Raw genomic sequence first — 8,694 nt, 5'->3', positions numbered from 1 at the left:
TTCTTCTTCTTCCTCTCCTCCTCCTCCTTCTTCTAGATTATTTAATTTTATTTTCTAAGTATGAGTATTTTGTCTAGATATATGTATATGCACCATGTGTTCCTGGTGCCCTTGAAAGTCAGAAGAAGGCATTAGATCTCCTCATTGGATTTTCAGATGACTGTGAGCCATAATGTGGTGCTGGGACACAAACATGTTTCCTAAACTGAGGAGAGATGGAATCCCACGGCCTCTGATCAGCCTCTTCCCTGGCTCCCTCTGCTTGTTTCTTTTTTAATTTTTATTTTTACACAGTCTCACATGGCCCAGGCTGGCCTCAGACTTCTTATATAGCTGAAGATGCCCTTGAACTCCTGATCCTCCTGTGTCTGTTGCTCAAGTAGGTATATGGCATCATGCCCAGCCCCTGGCCACTTTTTCTAGAAAAAGTGCATTTTCTAGAGTTGTTCCTAACAGAGAGGGTACAGAGAAGCAAGCAGTCTCCTTAGGTCACCCAGCAGTGGAAGGACTCTATGGCTTTTCTCCTTGGGCAAGCAGACTACTTTCTTTAGAGGGGGTAAACTTGCCTGTCCCACAGCTCTTGCCACTTCAGAAATAACACAGGTTGGGGTGGGTGTCAGGTGTGTGTGCAAATATACACGTTCAGGCAATGGGCTCATACATATAAAAACAAACTCATCTAAAATGGTTTTTTTTTTTTTTTTTTTTTTTGCTTAACGCTGATATTGAAAGAGAAACTCTCTTCTTCCCTCTTGTTGAAGACTCGCATGAACTCCCAGAAACAAGGGCCAGCTAAGCCTCCAGAGGCTGCCTGGTTGTACTGTGGTGGTAGCTGTGGACAAGATACCTAAATCCAGTCAGTAACTGCTCCGGGCTTCTCTCCCTGGAAAACCCCTGTGAGGGTGATTGAGCCCTCTGAGGCTGTCAGCAGGGCCTCCCCGCAGAGCACTGGTTCTCTGCCCAGGCAAACCAGGTTTTTCCTGTTCTGCTGTTTTGTTGTCATCCTCATTCCAGTCCCAGCAAGGGCTAATCACTGCAGCACGGTCTGTGCAGAAGCTGCGGAACCTGGTTAACTGGGCTTTGCGGATACCCTCATGCAAGAAGGTCAGACAGGATGCCCCTGCCCCACTGTTTTCTTGTGACAACCACTCAAAAGAAATATCAACAGGCACACCCAACTCAAGCAGCACAACTTCCCACCCGAGAGCGCCGGCCATTTCCATCTTCTAAGTCAGAATTCTCTGTGCTCTTCCTTTTGCAATCCTCTGGGTCTGGGAAAGACCTCTCATAGACAGAGGACTGTAGATAGACATGGTGGATCTGCCGCAAATCCTTGAAGGGGGAGCCCTAAGATGAGCTTGCCGTGTTCATTATTCGCAAACATTCACAGGTTTTATTCCTTCCACGAGCTGTGGAGTCAAGGGTGCGATTAGCAGAGACACAGTCAACATGAATCTAACACACAACAAGGTCACTTTCCAGAAACCCGACCTTAGTACACTATAAGCTTGCTGCGCACTGGTCCAAAGGGTGTTGAAGCGGAATGGGTCCCTGGTAGACCTGAGGGTAAGTGATCAATCAAGTCTCCTGCAGATGTTCCTTCCTAATCCTCAGGAAACAGACTCGACTCGGGAGCACTCTCAAAACACGCATGCGCAGATCAGCAGTTGAGGGGGTGGCTTCTGGACTGATGTGCTATCTTTGGTGGTGGTGGAGGTGGGGTTGGGGGTGTGGGGCTGACTTACACACTTTGAAAACAACCCCCGAAGGGACTGGAGAGATGGCCCCGCAGTTAAGAGCCAGTATTGTTCTTTCAGAGAACCCATGTTTGGTTCCCAGCCTAACAACCATCTGTAACTCCAACTCCTGAAGATGCGGTGACCTCTTCCGGCCTCCTCGGGTACTGCACACATGTGGTGCACAAACAAACACGCATGCCAATAAAACAATCACATCTTTAAAACCAATAAGTAATTTTAAAAGACCCTCTAGACGTTTCATGTGAGACGCTGAGAACCCCTGAGTTTAAACTGAGCACAATTCAGTTGAAAGTCTTCACTGATCAGCCTCATAAGACACAGCATAGAAAAGAGGTGTTACAGAACATTCGAGACTAGTTTCTGCGAGCTTTCTTCTTTTCTTCCTTGTGAAAAGGAGTCTGTGGGAAGAAGCTCTATCTGAGACAGAACCAAACACCACCACATGATGGTGATGTCACCTTGTGTCTCCAGATGTCACCTTGTGTCTCCAGATAAGACAAGGTTGGAGTAATGGCAGGCTGGAGCTGAAGCCATTCTAACCTGCAGGCAGTGACTGACTATTTGTGAAGCTTGCTGGTAAAGGAAACTGAGGCATCAGGACCCCGAGGCTGTGTACTTCCTGGTGGCGCATGCGCTCTGCATAGTGAGAAATAGATGCCCCGGGAACTTGGAGAACACTCCATGAATGTGTACAGTGTGACACCTCCTGGCTCAGGGCAGTGATCTAAAAGCAGAGTCATTCAAGGACAGGTCGTGAACAGCATGGTAAGGCAGTCTCTAGGCTGTGCTCCTTACAGGATGTGGGAACACTGAAGAAATGACCCACACCCTTTTTTTTCTTTTCTTTTTCTTTTTCTTTTTCTTTTTCTTTTTCTTTTTCTTTTTCTTTTTCTTTTTCTTTTTCTTTTTCTTTTTCTGTATTTTACCGGGGAATTCTTTGGCTTATTTGCTCACAAAACGAAGTTTATGCTTTCTTTTTCTTTGATGCTAGGCAGCCAGCACTTCATCCACTAAGCCATCTGCTGATCCTTTCTACTTGCCAGAGTTTGAAGGTAAGGCCCCAATTGCCTAACACACCGTACACATCAGACACTGTACACATCGAGGAATGAAGAAGCTGAGCTGCCCTGGGGGCGTCCTTTTGGAGGGAGGGCTTCCACAGTGTTGGAAGGTGACATGCAAGCTGCCCAGGGAGAAAGGACCATAGCCCTGCCCAGCTGTGAAGCCCGTGAACGACAGACCGGATGGGCAAGCTATTCACAGTGGGGCGCAAGTGGCATTTAAAAAAAAAAGATTTATTTATTTCTATGTGTATTTGTTTCTAAGTTTTGCTTGCATGTTTGTGCTCAATCCGTATGCACAGAATTGGAAAATGGCATCAGACCCCCTGGAACTGGAGTTATAAGTAGTTGGAAATCCAGGTCCTCTGGAAGGTTTGCCCATTGTTCTTAACTGCTGAGCCATCTCTCCAACCCCAATAGTGGAAAGATGGCATTCTATATTTATATATTTATATATTTATTTATATATTTTTATATATTTTTATATTTTTATATTTATATATTTATATATTTATAATCTGGCATCTTGTCTTGGGGATAACCAACTTGGATGTACGGCCACTTAACAGGAGGGAATTTTTACTGTAAATCCATGGCTGGTGCCTGGTACTGTAAACCCAGCTAACTAACTACCCATGTGGTACCTGGCACTGTAAACCCAGCTAACTACCCATGGCTGGTGAGCTCACTGACCCTAGAGGAGGACCACTTTCCTAAACTAGTATACTTTCTGACTGTATTCTAACTATCTGTCCTTATGCCCAGAGACACATGGAGCTGCCATCACCCAAGAAGGTTTTTTTGCAACAGATGGAGACTATTAGAGACCCTAACTGACTCATCTGTAATACAAGCCCACACATAAGGCTCAGAGAAAATTACAGAAGACGGGCAGAACTACCAAGGAGCACAATCCACCTGACCCCAGTTCTCTGTCTGTCTGTCTGTCTATCTTTTCTTCATTCCTTCACTTTCCCAGGTGGATCCATCCCTAGAGCCATGGAAGGACTCAGGACCATTTGATTCCCAACATTACAATAATTTCAGACCTACAGAGAACCTGCCCACATTGTACTTAGAGTCCCGGCATCAGCTTACACACCGTTTTTTGTTATTATCCGTCCCTCCCAGTGTTATAGGCTACATTTGCACCATTGGCACAGTCATAAGCTGATGTGAGTGTTCTCCTCAACCCCCATGTTGGAGATGAACTTTGTGCATGTTGGAAGAACAAGCCAGAGCTTCATTCAAGCACTGCAAGTGGTGTGTGTGTGTGGAGAGAGAGAGAAAGAGAGAGAGAGAGAGAGAGAGAGAGAGAGAGAGAGAGAGAGAGAGAGAGAGAGAGAGAGGGAGAGGGGAGATGGGGAGGGGGAGGGGGAGTTGAGAGATTTATAGCAACCCTGGTACTCACTTTTCCGTTGAAGAACTATTTGTGTAGGCAGCTCTAAATGGGATGCCCATCAAATCCCTCCCATCAGAGATCAGGAAACCCTGTGGAAGAAGAAGCAGGAATAAGAGCCAGAGAGGACAGAGGACCCCAGAACAAAGCCCTCTAATCAACTGAGCAAAGCTCATATGAATGCACAGGGACCGAAGCAGCAGGCACAGGCCTGCATGGACTGCACCAAGTCCTCTGCATATTTATGGTGGCTTCCAGTGTAGGGTCCTTATGAGATTCCTGAGTGTGTGAATGAGTGGGTCTCTGGTTCTTGTGTCCTCTCTTGGTCTCTTTTCTTTCCCAACTTGGTTTGTCCTGTCCAACTTCAATGCGATGGTCTTTGTTTTATCTTATTGTATTTTTTGTTTGTTTGTTTGTTTGGTTGGTTGGTTTCTTTTGTTATCTTTTAGAAACCTCTTTTCTGATGAGAGACAGAAGGGAGTGGATCTGGATGGGAAGGGAGGTGGGGAGGAACCAGGAGGAAGAGAGAGAGGGGGGAAACTATAATCAGAATGAGTTGTATGAGAACAGAATCTATTTTTAGTAAAAGGGGAAATTTTGTGTGGAGGGGCAAATGTGTGCCAAAGTGTGTGTGACAATCGGAGGACAGTTACCTCGTGGAAGCTGGTTCTCCCCTTTCACCATGCGGGTTCCACAGTCAAATCAGGTTGTCAGGACTGTGGATAAGCATCCTTACCTGCATAGCCACCTCTCTGGCCATTATCGATTATTGTTGTTACTATTATTATTATGGTTTAATTATGCACGGTCTCACTACACAGCCTGTGATGGCCTGAAACTCAATATGTAGCCCAGGCTGGTCTCAAACTCAGCATCCTCCTGCCTTAGCCTGTGGAGTGCTGGGATTACAGGCATGTGCCACCTCACCCAGCTTCTGTGGGGCTTGACAAATGCATAGTGTCATTTATCCTCCATTACAGTATCAGGCAACAGTTTTACCCCCATAAACGTGTGCTTAGCCCATTTATGCTTCCAGCCACCTACTACAACCCCCCTAATGCCGTTGAGTCTTACTTTCTCCATAGCTTTTTCTTTTGTCAGAGTACCATATGGTTGGAGGCACACAGTTGTTAACCTTTCAAGCTGGTTTTCCACGTGTATTTAAGGTTGCTCAATGTCTTTCGTGGCCTGGCAGCTCATTTCATTTTAGTGTTCAGTAATATTCCATCGTGTGGATGTTCTAGCTTGTTTTTTATCCACTTGTTGAGAGCAGCGTTCTTCCTTCCAGTTTGGCACAGTTATATAAGGCTACTATTGCAGATGTTCGTGTGACATAAGCCGAGTGGCGCAGCATGGTTGTGTTCAACTCTGTAAAGCACTGCCAAATTATCTTCCCACTCCCACAAGTTTCTGGCGTTCTATATCCTCAGCAGAATTTTGTGTAAGTTAAAAAAAAAATTCTAGTCATTTTTAATAGATTAGCATAATTTCATTGTTGATTTAATTGGATGACATAATATTAAATCTTGTTTCATATATGTTTGCCAACGGTTTATCGTTTTTTATTCGATTTATTCATTTTATTTTAGGTGTGAGTGTTTGCCGGCATATGTGTATGTGCTGCAGGCCAGAGAATGTCAGCAGAGGGTGTGGGTGGTGAGAACTAAGCACTCACCTCTGGAAGAGAGAGAGCATCGGGTGCTTTTAACCTCCAGGCCACCTCTCCAGTCCCCAGCTGACAACTGTTTTACTTTGGTGAGATGTCTTCTTAGATCCTTTGCTAATTTTAAAATTGGATTCTATTCTTGAGTTTTAGGAATTCTTTCTTTTGGGAGGGTGTTGGGGGTCTTATGTACCCCAAGGTGGCCACTAACTCGCTATATGACAGGGATGTCCTTGAACTTCTGATGCTCCGGGGTGCTGGGGTTGCCAAGTGTGTACCACTATGCCTGCTTTACGCAGTGCTGTGCTAGAGATCAAACCTAGGGCTTCATGCACTGGCAAGCATTCTACCAACTGGCCATAGAGCCAGCCTGGATTTTAGGTCTCCTTCATATGTCTTCTACATAATATCTATTAGTGTAGTTGTTTTACAAATATATCTCCCTGTTCTATAGTTGATCTTTTCATTTTCATTTCTTTTTCTTTTTGTTATTTTGTTGTTGTTTTGGTTTTTGTTTGTTTGTTTGTTTGTTTTCGAGACAGGGTTTCTCTGTGTAGCCCTGGCTGTCCTGGAATTCACTTTGTAGACCAGGTTGGCCTCGAACTCAGAAATCTGCCTGCCTCTGCCTCCACCTCGAGTGTTGGGATCAAAGGTGTGCGCTACCATTGCCTGGCGATCTTTTAATTTTCTTGTCTTCCAGAGAGAAGGTCTTAATTTGAATTCAGTAGATTTTGTTTCTTTTCATGAATTGTTCTTTTGGAGTTGGATTAAAAACAAAAACCACATGACAGCTGAACATGGAAGCATACACCAGTTATCAGAGCACACAGGAGGCAGAGGCAGGAGGATCATAAGTTCAAGGCCAGCGTTGTCTAGAGAGTAAACCTCTTTCTCAAAAAACCCCAACAACTAGAAATGTGCACTAAATATGATCAAAGCACATTGTATGCATGTACAAATATCAGTGAAACCTCTGATATTATACAGTGAATATCTGCTAACAACAGAAAAATAAATAAATAAATAAAAGAAAAAACAAGGAAAGGCTAGAGAGATGGCGCAGAGGGAGCCTGCCACCAAGCTTGAACTGAGTTCAATCTCCTGGACCCGGACAGGGAGAGAATTAATTCCTGCAATTTGTCCTCTGACTTCCACACGCGTGCCAGCATACAAGCCCACACACAGTTTAATTATTAATTAATTAAACTGTAAGTTTTTTTTGTTTTTGCTTTTTTGTTTTTACATAAGAAATAAGTAAAACATGGAAATGAGTCTGACGTGGTGGCATTTCTGTGATCTCAGCACTCAGGAGGCAGAGAGAATTGGTGCAAATTTGTGGCCAGCCTGGTCTACATGGGGTATCCTAGACCAGCTGTGGCTGTACAGTGAGAACCTATCTCAAATAAATAAATAAAATAAAATAAAATAAAATAAAATAAAATAAAATAAGAAAGGGGGGCTGGAGGGATGTCTCTGTGTTGTGTTTGCTGTTCTTCCAGAAAACCCATATTTGGTTCACAGCACCTACACTGGGCCTGATCTGGGCCTGATCATAGAGTCTGTAGCTCCAGTCCCAGAACATCTAATGCCCTTTTCTGGCCTCTGTGGCTGCTGCACTTATGTATACACCCCCCCCCCCACAAACACAAGGAGATAAGTACAAATAAAATAAAATGGGGCTGAAGAGATGGCTTGACATCTGTTTTCATTTAAATTTTTATTGATTCTTTATGAATTTCACATCGTGAACCCCAATCCTGCTCATCTCCCCATGCATTCTTACCTGCCCTCCGTCCTTACAACCTCTCCCCCAGAGGGGGGGAAAAAGTCTCTTTATGGAATCTGTACTGTGTCATAGTGTGTCCCACAGTACACCCTTTTGTCCACACATCTTTGCTTGCAAATGTCCATTGCAATGAGTCACTGGTCTGGTTTCTGTTACACCATCAACACTGGATCCTCAGCTGGGGGTCCTCTCTGATTTCCTGCTGTTGCCCTGTGTCATGGCGATCCTAGAGCTTTGGATCTGTAGGACCAGCCCCTTCATGAGCTCCAGTAGTTCACAGATGTTGGGGAGGATCAATTCAAAGACCTGGATCTGGGCCTGGGTGGTAGCTGAGCCAGTCATTCTGCCAGCTCTCCTGTACCCACACCACCAGAGCTAGCTCTCCAGTACTGCCCAGGCTAGCCCATCCAATGCCAAAGCCACAGTCAGCAAGGGGCAGGGCCAGCTCTCCTGCTCTCTTGCCCTTGGGACTGGCTCGCCCATACCTATAACAACAGGGTCAGCTCTACTGTGCTGCCCAGGTAGGATGCAGGGCCCACTCTCTGGAGTGCTGCAGAGATGGCTTAGTAATTACTAGCAATTGCTGCTCTTGCAGGAGACTAGGTTCAATACCTAGCAGTCACACTGTAACTCCATTTCCAGGGGATCCGATGTCTTCTTCTGGCCTCCTCAGGCACCAGGTATGTACGTGGTACGTTTTAAATTAATTTTGTGAAAGGTGGAAGATTTGTTTCACAATCTATGTTTTTGCCTGTGGACCTTGCCCAGTTTTGCAACATTATTTGTCAAAACAACAACAGTTCTTTCGCCATTGAATTCTTGCTGCCCCTTTGCCAACACTAGGCCGAGTCTGGGTGAGAGTCACTTTTCCTAAGTGTAGCCACCACTCATCAAAGAAGCTTCCCCCTGCAGCAAATGGCGACCACTACAGAAAACCACAGCTGGACACCATGCAGAGACCAACAGACTGTGGGGACCCCAGCCCCGTGGATACATCCATATCATACTTCATGTATCTGTGACCC

At 45.1% G+C, this 8,694-nt stretch overlaps 1 long non-coding RNA gene across 1 annotated transcript; it reads left to right on the top strand.

Annotated features, from left to right (window-relative positions):
• Nucleotides 1-2,371: 2,371 nt before the first annotated feature.
• Nucleotides 2,372-6,089, top strand: Gm36571. Its single transcript, XR_381607.3, has 3 exons — nt 2,372-2,525; nt 2,752-2,812; nt 5,810-6,089. It is a non-coding gene; the product is annotated as a predicted gene, 36571 (long non-coding RNA).
• The last annotated feature ends 2,605 nt before the right edge of the window (nt 6,090-8,694 follow it).

Source organism: Mus musculus, chromosome 12, assembly GCF_000001635.26.
Source record: "Mus musculus strain C57BL/6J chromosome 12, GRCm38.p6 C57BL/6J".
Classification (NCBI taxonomy): Eukaryota; Metazoa; Chordata; class Mammalia; order Rodentia; family Muridae; genus Mus; species Mus musculus.
This window is presented reverse-complemented; position numbering and strand designations above follow the sequence as displayed.